The sequence below is a fragment of the Heliangelus exortis genome, chromosome 9 (assembly GCF_036169615.1).
Source record: "Heliangelus exortis chromosome 9, bHelExo1.hap1, whole genome shotgun sequence".
NCBI classification, from domain to species: Eukaryota; Metazoa; Chordata; class Aves; order Apodiformes; family Trochilidae; genus Heliangelus; species Heliangelus exortis.
The window spans coordinates 3952867-3965259 of record NC_092430.1 but is presented as its reverse complement, the minus strand read 5'-3'; the positions used below and the strand labels follow the sequence as shown (position 1 = coordinate 3965259).

The following is a 12393-nucleotide window of genomic DNA, read 5'->3' as shown; positions in this document are numbered from 1 at the left end:
TGGGGGGGAGTGTGGATCAGCTGGAAGGCAGGAGGGCTCTGCAGAGGGACCTGGACAGACCGGAGAGTTGGGCTGATCCCAAGGGGATGAGGTTCAAGAAGGCCAAGTGCCGGGTCCTGCACTTTGGCCACAACAACCCCATGGGGAGCTCCAGGCTGGGCACAGAGTGGCTGAGAGCAGCCAGGCAGAAAGGGAGCTGGGAGTCTGGATTGCCAGGAAGCTGAAGAGGAGCCAGCAGTGTGCCCAGGTGGCCAAGAAGGCCAATGGCATCCTGGGCTGGCTCAGGAACAGCGTGGCCAGCAGGTCCAGGGAAGGGATTCTGCCCCTGTGCTCAGCCCTGGGGAGGCCACAGCTTGAGTCCTGTGTCCAGTTCTGGGCCCCTCAGCTCAGGAAGGAGATTGAGGTGCTGGAGCAGGTCCAGAGAAGAGCAAGGAGGCTGTGAAGGGATCCAGCACAAGTCCTGTGAGGTGAGGCTGAGGGAGCTGGGGGTGTTGAGGCTGGAGAAGAGGAGGCTCAGGGGAGACCTCATCACTCTCTCCAACTCCCTGAAAGGAGGTTGGAGCCAGGGGGGGGTTGGGCTCTTTTCCCAGGCAACTCTCAGCAAGACAAGAGGGCACAAGAGGTCTCAAGTTGTGCCAGGGGAGGTTTAGGTTGGACATTAGAAAGAATTTCTTTCTGGAGAGGGTGATCAGCCATTGGAATGGGCTGCCCAGGGAAGGGGTGGATTCTCCATCCCTGGAGATATTTCAAAAGAGCCTGGATGTGGCACTCAGTGCCATGGGCTGGGAACCACGGGGGGAGTGGATCAAGGGTTGGACTTGGTGATCTCTGAGATCCCTTCCAACCCAGCCAGTTCTATGATTCTATGATCTCTCCACTCCAATGCATGTGGTGGTTTTTTTTACAGTCGCGCACCTCAGGGACAAATGTGCTGCTCACTGAGAACATAATGAGCACTGTGGGAGGTGAGAATGACTTTAGTTGTCTTCTCTTTTTCCTGTCATTTTTTGGTGACTCTTATGTCAGACCAGTGACAGGTAAGCCCTTTAAAAACCCTCATCCATCTCAAGATTAGTTGAAAAATCCAGTGTCTGCAGAGAAGGTTAAAAGTGAACTCATGCAAGGTGGTTACTCTGTTTCCATTGACCACTGGTCAGAGGTTCTTCCAAGAGATTGCAACTTGCTGGGCAAGCAATGTCTTGGGTAATGTGATAAGGTTTCCTGACGGTGGAAACAATATTTTAGTTGTTAAACTGCCACAGAAAAAAAACAAAAACAAAAACAAACCAGTAAAATTTCTCTTAGAAATTGATGAAAAAAAAACCCTGATTGATATTGTTACCCCGAGAAACTCCAATTTACCAGAGGTTTTGCATGCCAGTTTGATGGTATTCCACAGCTTACGAAGGGGAAAGGACTACGGTTCTAAACACTGTTTTTAAAACAACATGGGATTTAAGTGTTTCATCCTTTTAGAATAAGGATAGACTATTTAGACAAGCATAACTGTGTCTCAATTTCTCATAAGCTGCTTTTGCTGTGAAATAATAGATAACTTATCCATCCATTAATGTGTGTGATTTCTGCTTGGGTGTCTTCTTGCTGTAAGAGGCTAGGATACTATTTTAGTTCATTTTAAAAGCAGCAGTTGATACAGAAATTTGCCTTGTTTGTTGTTCTCTTGGCTGGTTTTACCTGAGAGTCCACTAAAGGAAATAGGTGATGCAGAAGAAGTCCAGCAGGAACAGGAGATATCTGATATCTGCTATATATCTATATCTCAAATAATAGTTTCTCAAATGATAAAAATGTTGAGCCTGTGGTACCTGCTTGGCAGCTGCAACAGAGGATTCACTTTCCACTTGACCACTTCCAGCAACCTCCTTTTTTAAGCTAAAACTCTCACTGCCATGCATTAAATTTAATGCAGTGAATCCTTATGAGAGAAAATAACATCTGCAATTTCAGAAGGTAAAAAACCCAAGGAGCTGTATTTAGCAGGCCACACTACTTGCTGTATTTGCAAGACTTAAACTTTTTATCTAGTATATCTTCCTCTAATATACTGCTACTGCCTTTCCTGTTTTCCAGCAAAACTCCCAGAGCTCTTGAAATAGATTAAAGAAAAACTAGTCACAAACATGCTCTTGATGTTTCTGCTTTGTAGTTCCTGGGTGTTTGTCTGGCTTTTAAATTCCCCATGAAAAGAATAATCAGTCTCTTCTATAGGCAACTTTTTTGCTATTAATCATTCATTGGAATTCAGGGATGTTCACTCAGAATTTTTAATGTGATGTCTAGTCACAGTTATAAAGGCACATAGCCAGAGGATGTAAAGCAAGCACACAATAAGAGGGGAAGTTCAGGCTGGCCTAGTTTATTTGGGTTATTTTAGTTTTTTCTGTCAAGACGTGCTGTGCATGCTCTGTTAGCTTGCCACATAGATTGTGTCTAGATATATGTGATATCATATAAAAACATATATGGCCAGCTGATCAAATATATTGAAAATTATTAAGAGGGGCAAAAAAATAGTGTTTGAACAATCATTTATGGAGTTCTCTTTGGCATCAGAAACTCACAGATGTTTCTTTGTGTGTAGTTCTGTATTGCTATAGTTCTGACATTGTGTTTTAGAGCAGAGCCTACAGATTTATTCTTAAAGAACATATTGCTCCCCGAGCTTCAGGATGGGTTTAAATCACCATGTTCAGAAGCATTCTTTTCAGAGTGCAAAAGTTTTACATTTCCAAAGTAATCTCAGCACTTCCTTCCAAAAAAGCCCTCACCTTTCTCAGGAAAAAGTGTTGCCATAGCATAGTCATAGAAGGTATAAGCAAAAAAAAAAAAAAAACATATAAGGGGCTTGTGGGGAGGCAATATCTGGTATTGTATATAATTAGACAAAAAAGACAAGTTTTTTGGCACAGTAAGTCTTTCCTCAGTACTGAAAACATCAGTGAAATGTCTTCTTTGCAATAAACTTATAGTTCCCAAGGGTCATAAACTGTAATGCCTCTTTTCTGATGGAAAGTTACTCCAGTAAGGAACCAAATTCAAACTTTTCTCTTGAGGACTTTGAACAACAACAACAACAACAACAATATATCTGGGGAAGGAGTTCCAAAAATATCAAGTGCAATCTGAGCAAGCTGTGGGCTGCCTGGTGACACGAGAGGTCAAAACCAAGGTAACCAGAGGATGGCAGGGAAGGTCCATGTCTGGCAGGGACCAGATGGACAACATGAACAAAGTCAGCAGGTGTCCAGGGAAGGAAGAAAGCCACATCTGGCACTTGACAGATGTGCAGGGCTCTACCAGTTTGATGTGAAATTTCCCTGGAAATGACATTTTGGGACGGATGTGCTGAAAACTCAGGACCCAGGATGGGACCAAGGTTTCAGAGCTGACCAGAGGTGCAGCCAGCACAAGTAATAACAAAGGCAGAGTCTTTGTGTTGCTACATCTGGGACATCTCATGAAATGCTCAGAAGTTTGTATGTCAAATAGTGCTGTTCATGTGTCAAACAGTGATGGCCTGATGGTGTCTCGAGGTCCCTTCCAAGCCCTACCATTCTTTGATTTCCAGCAGTTGGGAGGGATCTCTCAGTATGACAAAATGCTGTTTTCCAATAGGTTTTATTGGCTGTGTGTTCCAAAAAGCATCTTTGGGATGAGTCACTCTTAGAGCGTGCACCATTTATCCTTTATTAGCTCTTCTGCAATACCACAGTGAGTAATTGGGATTTCTAGTGGTTTATGAGATTGATATTCATGGTTTTGAATGGAGCAGTAGGACAATAACCATTTCCTTTCAATTCAAAGGATCCTGTCGGGCCAAAGGCAAGATGAAATCCAAAATTATTTTTATCCTTTTCCTCTTTTTATTTCATTTTTGATAGTTGAAGCCTTTGTCTATTGGAAGGCTACAAAACAAGGAATTTTCCTGTGAATTGCATTTCTGGACTCAGAGAAGGCATACAAGGTCATGCTGTGTACAGAATCAAGTAACAGTGGCAATACTTTTTAATCTATCATTTCAGACCCATGCTGCTGGATGTTTGTACAGTCAAATGAGCTAGCAAAAAACAATAAATCAATGCAATCAGTGGAAAAACTATTTTGCCCCTGTAACATTCAGGTAACAGCTAAATAGTTTCTAGATCTTATAGGATGACCAGCATAGAATACTGAGGAGCAGAAAATCCAAGTTTTTATTTCCAGCAATGTAGCTCGTACATCAAAGACAGGTAAATATTAATCCTGAAGTTGCTGTAAAACAAATCTGTTTGTAAGGAAAGAAAGTGAAAAGAACATTTTTCAAGTTAGCCAACCAAGAACAATATTAAATACCAGCACCAGGGTCTTAGGAAAGAATGTAACTGGGCCAGACACACATGGAAATGGAGGCAAAGCAGAAGCAGACAGTGTTTATTTATCAGGGGATGTGTAGAGAAAACTAATGAGAATGTTAATGTGCTCTTAGGAGTGCCCAGCCAGGCACAGGTAATTACTCAGGTCAATTAGCTGATAAGCTTTGCCTTCATTTTGCTGCTCATTGCTACTGGAGCTGTTTTAAGCTGAAGATGTTAAACCTGCCAGAGAGATGGAAAACCAGCAGGTAAATGCTATGCTTGTGTCTCGAGGCAACTGTTTGAATAGGAATTTTTTCTGTGGTGATTTCTATTCCTTTAATTTCTTCTCTCAGCCTTTTAAGAAGCTTCCCTTTTACAACTGAGAATTCTCCAGTGTTCTTTTCACACTGCTCTTAGAGACTGAGTTTCTGTTTAGAGAAGTACAACCACTACCTGGTTTCAGTCTAGTCATTGAGAGGGAGAAATACATTACTAAACTATAGTGAAAGCTGTTCCAAAAAAAAGAATACTGAATCAGTCACCACGTACACACCACATTTGGGAAAACTTCTGACAGTTGACTTATTATTTTAACACAATCACTCTTTTTTAAAGTTTGCTTGGATAATGAGGCCTGCTTCCAATTATGCTGGCATGTGAATGTTCCAGCACTTTTTTTTTTTTTTTTTTTTTGCAGTAAGGTCTGTTTTGATGACTGCTTTGTTGTGCTATTCAAGAGCTGTGCAGATCTGAACAATAACTCATCTTACTTTCAACAAATAACAGTCATTTAAGTTGAGCCACGAAGAAGGAAGGGTGGCTTTTTGTATTTGAAATTTGTTTTTCCAGAAAATGCTAATGGTTCTGACAGCAGTGAAAAATATAAACTGCAAACAAACCAAATTTATTCATCACAGAAGGGTAAGATCACAGGAGGCTGTTTCCATAGTCACAGGTGGAGCACAAGAGACAAGGAGGTTGTGTGCAGAAAAACCTACAGAAATCCTCAGTGCTGTACTTGGGCTTTGTATCAGGATGTCAGGAAACTGAAGCAGGAGGCAAAGAGAAGGGAGCAGGAAGCAGAAAGGAAAAATCCAGGAGAGGCCTGAGGCTATGGAGAGATTTGTGATGCTGGAGGCTGCCTGGGTGAAGACATTGGTCTCCCCTTGGTGCCCTGCTGCTGGGGGTGCAAGGTCACATGCAATGTGCTCTCTAATAATCTATTTTAAACAAAACCATGGCTCTAATTCGAGCAGGGAGATGACATTATTTATATTGTTACAGCAGTTTGGGCTGTCCAATAATCGCTGCTGGGGAAAGGGCACACAGCTGCTCATCTGAGGAAAGCTGGTGGCCTCTCAAGTGTTGAGCAAGACAGAAGAGTTGCAGGCAGTGTCTCATCTCATCTGATGCCAGGCAGCACCTGTAGGCAACAGGGAAAAGGGTCAATCACTGATTGCTGCAAGGTTATTAATTGTTGGTAGTACTGTAATATCCAAAGGGCCCATCAGAACGAGCTCTGCTGGTCACTGAGAAATCACCATTCCCTCCTGCAACGTGGAAGCTGCCCAGAGAGTAGAAGTGGAGGCATGAACACACACGAGTGCAGTGAAATGTAAGTCACAGACTAATTTCTGATCTTTTTGCAGAGAGGTGGAGGTGTCTGCAGAAAGCAATATGAGTAATACACTTGGATAGGTGAGATAATGGGCTGGTCTATTTTTATAGGGAAGTTTTCCTTCTGTTGATCACTCCACCTATACCTGCTTAAAGGAAGAGAACATTGGCATAACAGGAGAAAAACCTAGAAAAATTTATTCTAAAAAGAAAGTTACAATTTAGGGGGAAGTACCTGTAATAAGATCAGATTGAAGATTTTTTTTACTCCAGATAGCAACCTTAATGATACTATGATTTTCTTCCAGGATATCAAATAATTTCACATAATGCAAAATGTCCACAAATGTGTAGTGAGCACAGGATATATGGGCACAGACAGTTTGATGCTATTCCCTAGTTCAGAGACTAAAGTAAGACATTAAAATATTGCTGCCTTTGCTTCTATTACCATTATGAGTTATTTCTATTAAGACAAAATATTTTACAAAGAAAATGGTATAAATGCAGTTTTCCTTATTTGTGAAAGAGGAAGAGTAGGCATGATTTTTTATTAAGAATACATGTGACCATGAAAAAAAAACTATTAGAGGAGCAGAGAAGTGATAAAGGACACTCTTTCATTTGGATTTCTCCTGGGCAATGGTAATCAGTCAACTTCACAGGCAAGAGAGGATGAGAGAGCATGAGATGTTTTTGAGCCCTCTGCCAGCTGAGAGCTTCTTTCCAAGCTCCACACAGCTTCAGGTTCTGAGTGAAAGGATTGTGAGATATGAGGTTTCAGCTGTGGTTTTGTCAGGTTGTTTTGTGGCTTGGAGAGATTGTGTCAGATTTGTATTTTTCAAATACCATAATGTGCTGTTGTAGTCACCCTGGAGAAGCAGCTTATGTTGTCAATTCTGCTAGGCCAGAAAAAATGGCCTAAATTTGTCTTTTTCAAATAACCAAGGAAGCAAACTGCAACAAAAGAGTTTGTTGCTCTGTCTGAATGCTAAACAAAATTGTGATTTTGGAAAATCCTCTTTATGCAGGATTTTGGCACAGATTTCAGTGTCATAATAACCACTTTTTTGCTTCCTAAATCTTACGAGAGGAAATTTCTGTGCTCCCAGTGTTAAGAAGGTTTCATCCTTGGGCTTTTATGGGTTGCTGTGCAAAGATATATCAGGAACGTGGAAATCAATTTAATTAATTTAATGTGATGATAAGACGTACTCTGCAGGACAGAGTGTCAGCCCTACAAACAGTCCTGAAGGTCCCAAAACTGGACAGGACATTTAGGATTTCAGGTGGGACACTCCTGGTGTCCAGTGTGCCACAAAAATCCCTCCTGCTGCTGACTCCCAGTGGGTGTCCCAAGTCCCACAAGACAGAAAACAGAGCAGTATTCCTTTCCCAGGCTGGTTTTGTTCATACTGCTTATTCTGCTGGCCATATAATGATATTTTTCCTGACAGAGTGATGTTATTGTGCAAACCAGGAAAAATGATATTTGGCATCCTGAGAATCATCAGGAAGGAAATGGAAAGGAGACAACAGTTTATTTTGTAGAAAAACAGAAAAAAAACCCTACTCTGGGGCCCATTTGTTATGGCTAGAAATGGATGTAATATCCACTATCAAAAGCAACAATGCTGTAAATGCTCATAAACTTCTGATGATGATCAGTACCAGGCAATGAGAAATAAAATTTGGCAAGGAAAAACAGCTCAAGGAAAATCACTTCTTTTTTAATCATGCAAAAACTGTTTTGAAATTATTTTGTGGGATAAGACAGTTTCCAAACCAGACAGTGGACTTCTTTCTTCCAAGACCTGAGGGAATAAAACTATGTTTTTTTCTTGAAATAATTAGTTGATGCATATTTTGTTCACGTGCCTTATAACTTAATCTATGTTTTATTCACAGGAAGGGACCAGAACAGGTCATTTCCCAGCTGATTCAGTTAAAAGAATCTCCAAAGTGTAATGAACATAGTCAGGATAGAAACCTCTGAAGGTTAGGGGATTCTTACACCAGCTAAGATGAAAGATTTTTGAAAAATCACATGCCTTAATTCTTCTTCATTATTTATTCCTTTTGCGGGTAGCACCCAGATAACTGGATCAGGTTCTGTGCACTATTCTGTACAGGATGAGCAGTGAGTGGAGGCCTGCATGGTTGGCATCTGTACTGGAAACCAGTATGGAATGGGCTGCCTGGCTCACACCACATGCTTTCCCAAAAATTTCCTTTGGAGAAACTAAGTACTTAGAAAAAAAGGCCTTGAAAATTCAGTTTCTGTTGTTTATGTCTTATCACAGGAAAAGAGAGGATTACGGGGCTGCAGAGAAGTCATGGTGCAGTCTCTCTACCCAGAGGTCTCCAAGGTTTCCAAAAGCAGACAAATTCTTCCACTTTTTACCCAGAAGGTCCCACGTTCACTGCCATATGGTTTGTGTAATGTAAGTATGGCCATGAATTTAACTTTTCTCAGACAGAGAAGAAGGAACGTGCAGCACCAATGCCATCTGAGTTTATAACACATCATTAACATGATAAATCCAAGTTTTCAAGTCAGGTCATCTGTATGAAATGCTGAACTGGTGCTACTGCACAAATAATATATTATTCATTATAATCAAGCATAGTTGTGCACACGCTTCATTAAGTCACAAAATCAACAGAGCTATTAATACTAATTTTTCAATTTGTGGCCCATTAACTAGTGATGATTCCAAGCCTGGTGTGAAGGAAAAATTGCTACTAATGAATGTCTTTTCTGTGATGCCTTTCTCTGTCCTGGCACAGGTCTGTTTCCTGAGTGCTGGATGACAAAGTGTGGTGTAATCCACCTCTCACAAGTGCAGAACCTAAGAGTGAGTAAAGGTAATATCCACCTACATGTTCAGCAATTATAAATGAGATTTATAGGTTTTTTTGCTGGTTTGTTTTTTGGGTTTTTTTGTTGTTTTTTTTTTTTTTTTTTTTTTTCTGCTTTTAAATGTACAAACTGCAGCTCCCACTGATATTAGTTGGACAATGGTATTCAGACTTATGCAACCCAAAAAACAAGGAAAAAACCCCACTGTTTAAGTCGGACTTTCTGTGCCATAATGAGGGAAGTAAGTTATGACTAACTGGGAAAAGAAACTGGTTTACATAATTTAATCATTTGATGAAAAATGGGCAGCCAGAAGACATCTTGGGAAGGAGGGCCCAGTGTTCCATACACAGCAAGGAAGATTATGAACATAAGGTATAAAGGGGTCAGGGCTGCTGAGAAACAGCTGAGGTCTGTGATCCAAGGGAATCTCCGAAATACTCCTAGATACTCATTTCATAAGCAAGAATCAAGCAGGAACCTCATTGTCACAACATTTCAGAGGAATAATCCAAAATAAGGGTAAAAACCATGGAGATGGGCCTGGGGCAGCAGTACCCTGGTGCCTAAGATGTGCTGGAAAAGCACCACCCAATTCATAACCAATAGTTTACCACTGGATTTAAATGGAATCTGTTTAAAAACTGTCTTGTGCTTTTCTATTTAGACAGGACTGAACAGAAACTCCTCCTTTTGTCTGCCTTCATCACACACTACTTTTTGTGACTGAAATACAGTAACTTTGCAACATCCTCTCAGACTATGCTGATTTGCAAAGAAACACACGGGATTTTTATTGCCTTTAAGAAATTAGATTTCTTAGACCTGCACTCTTCAAATTTTTCTGTTGAGTAAATTATTAGATGAATTTAAAAATAGGAGGCTGAAACAACCATAGAAGTCTCAAGAGTATTTCAGCAGGTGTCTAGGCTTTCAGGCAGTTTTTCAGTCAGATTGAAGGTAGCAACTCAGTGCTTACCATTGTGAGCACAATATTTTTAATTTGGCCTTTTTGGGATTATGTCTGAACTCTGTATCTGAGCTGTAGCTGCTCAATACAGTAACTCAGGTCACTGAACAAAAAAATTGGAAGTAGTTCTTTTTCAAAAAGGGATAATTCTCCCACCACTAGTTTTCTGGGGATGGAATGTGACTTATTCTTTCTTCTCCTTTATGGGAACTCAGCTAGAAGATAATAGTTTTATTGCTCAAAATTTACTTCCCTTTTATTTTTTGCAGTGAGACAAGAGAATTGACCCTCTGACATCATAACATGAACAGGAAGGTATAAGGGGAGTTTAAAATCTGAGATTTTACTATGCCATGAATCTAAATGACCAAAGTATTAAAAACAAAGTGTCTTTTTTTGACAAAAAAAAATATAGTTTCCTTATGATTCTCTCTCATCCACTCACACCTTTCTGTTCAAGTGTAGCTGGTGCACATTATTTATGGATTATTGTATTTATGTGTAAAATTTGTTGTTTTATTTAAGTCTGTAGCATTTTGCCATTAAACCTAGAATAAAATAATGAAGGGACGAGCCATGCCACTAATTTTCTCTGATAATTAGATTATGAAATTGAAACTATTACTTCAATCAGTGACATTAAACGGTGCAGATGGACACATAGACCTTTTCCAAATACATTGGAAATTAAATGTAAAAAACCAAAGTACTCATATCTCTGAGGAGAAGAGATACAAGACAGTGTACAACAGCAGCAAGAAACTGCAGAGCTGAAAAAGTACATCTGAAAAAAATGAAAAGAAAGTAGCAGCATGTGCAAGACTTGGATTTGTTACACAGAGCAGGACAGAGCAGCCTCTGCTAGGCAGTGCCTTGCCACTGACTCTTTTCTTCTTCTTCAGTGCAAACACAACTTGGGCTGGGGCTTGGGACCCCCAGACTTCCTCCCCTCTCCTCCTGGGTCTCAGCCCAGAGTCTGGTCCATCTCCAGGATGCACCCCTGTGTGAAACCTCTACACGTGCTCCTGTTTGCCCAGCAGGAAACCCCAAAGTGATGCAGACATGGCAGTGAGTTATCCCCTTTGCCTGTTCTATGGTAATCTGGACCTTTGGAATCAGTGTGCTGTGATCCATTGGAATAGTGAGCTCTCTTAGAAAAAAATCTATTTTAGAAAGTTTGCTGAAGTGCAGTTGTTGTTCCCTGATCTTTAAAGGCACAAATATTAGTAAGGATTTTACCTGGTTCCTCAGCAAATCTTCCCTCATGATTAATGTATTGCATGCAAAGTTTCTGCCACAAGCTCAGTGCAGCTTTCCAAGTAGCAGCAGGAGGCCAAAGCAAGATGCTAATGAATATTTGTGCATGCAACATTTAGTGCTGCTTTAGAAAAAAAAAATGGGGTGGTTTTTTTTGGTTTGTTTTTTTTTTCAGTTGCATAAAGCCCTCTAAGGAGGAGGCCAGGAAAGAAATGGAAGTCAGGATACTATTGAGATACTCAACTATCATTTGTTGAGCTGGAGGACAATTATTCATTGCTCTGACAGGATCTCTCCTGTGCAGGACTGTGGTTTTGTACGTTTAAAAACCAAAATAAAACAAGCAAAATAAAACCAGAGAAAACCCCAAACTGTTTGGAGGAAACACAAACAAAATGAACTTAGACCAAGAATAAACCTTGGAGCACATTAGGCACAGGAAGCCTGCCAGAGGTTTTCTAGGGTCAACAGATGATTGTGGCAGAAAGGCAGAACTCAGAGAAGATAAAGTCACTGCAGAGAAGCTCAATAGGTCCTCTTTTTTCATTGTGTAACAAAACCAAAGTTGCCCATGATGTGATCCTCCAGAATGACATCTTCAGGCTGTGATAATTTAACAAAAAGATTCCATTGCTTAGCAATGTTCAAAATAAAACCCAGTGTTGAGGAAGGATCCTGGGACAGGAATAAATTCTATTTCCTGCTGCATGAAGGCAAAGTTTTTCTGTGTCTTGAGAACTGTCTGCTCATCTAAAAACATATTACAACTGGAGAAAGCCCAAAGAAAATAGAAGCTGATTGATCAAATGTATAATACAGCTTCTTTACAGAAAACACCTAAATAAGGCAAATGTTTGAAGACATAACAGAAAGGTAAATTGTCATCTCTCTCTTGTAATAGAAAAATTAAGGAGCATGAAGCTAGGAAACAGATAGTAATCAGCCTCAGAAGAACTGGAAAGGGCTGAGGTCTCATGTTAAAGTTAGCAACTACATTTCAAATTGTAGACAGGTGTTCCTGTACCCTTTCATTGCTTAGTGAATAGGCTTCTTCACTGTTATTATAGGATTTCTTACCAATATGGATGCTTCTTGTATGTAAAGTAGGTGAAATGTTGTGAGTTTACTCTTCTTTATCTTGCTCATATACCTCAGTAAGTAACAGTATTCTGAATCCTTTTGTGTGTTCTTGTGCAAATATTCTCCTCACTAAACATCTTGGTAGGAGAGATTTGGGGCTCCTTTGAGGGAAGAGTTTTCCAATAGTATTTTAAAATCTGATGCTAGAGAGAGACTCTGCTCTGCAGAACCAGCAAAAAGTTATGCATAAG

The 12393-nt window shown here is 40.3% G+C and overlaps 1 long non-coding RNA gene across 1 annotated transcript; it reads left to right on the top strand.

Moving 5' to 3' along the window:
• The first annotated feature begins 5058 nt into the window (after positions 1-5058).
• On the top strand, positions 5059-10215 carry LOC139799477 (uncharacterized). Its single transcript, XR_011727283.1, has 5 exons — positions 5059-5171; positions 5857-5970; positions 8276-8416; positions 8763-8830; positions 10075-10215. It is a non-coding gene; the product is annotated as an uncharacterized lncRNA (long non-coding RNA).
• The last annotated feature ends 2178 nt before the right edge of the window (positions 10216-12393 follow it).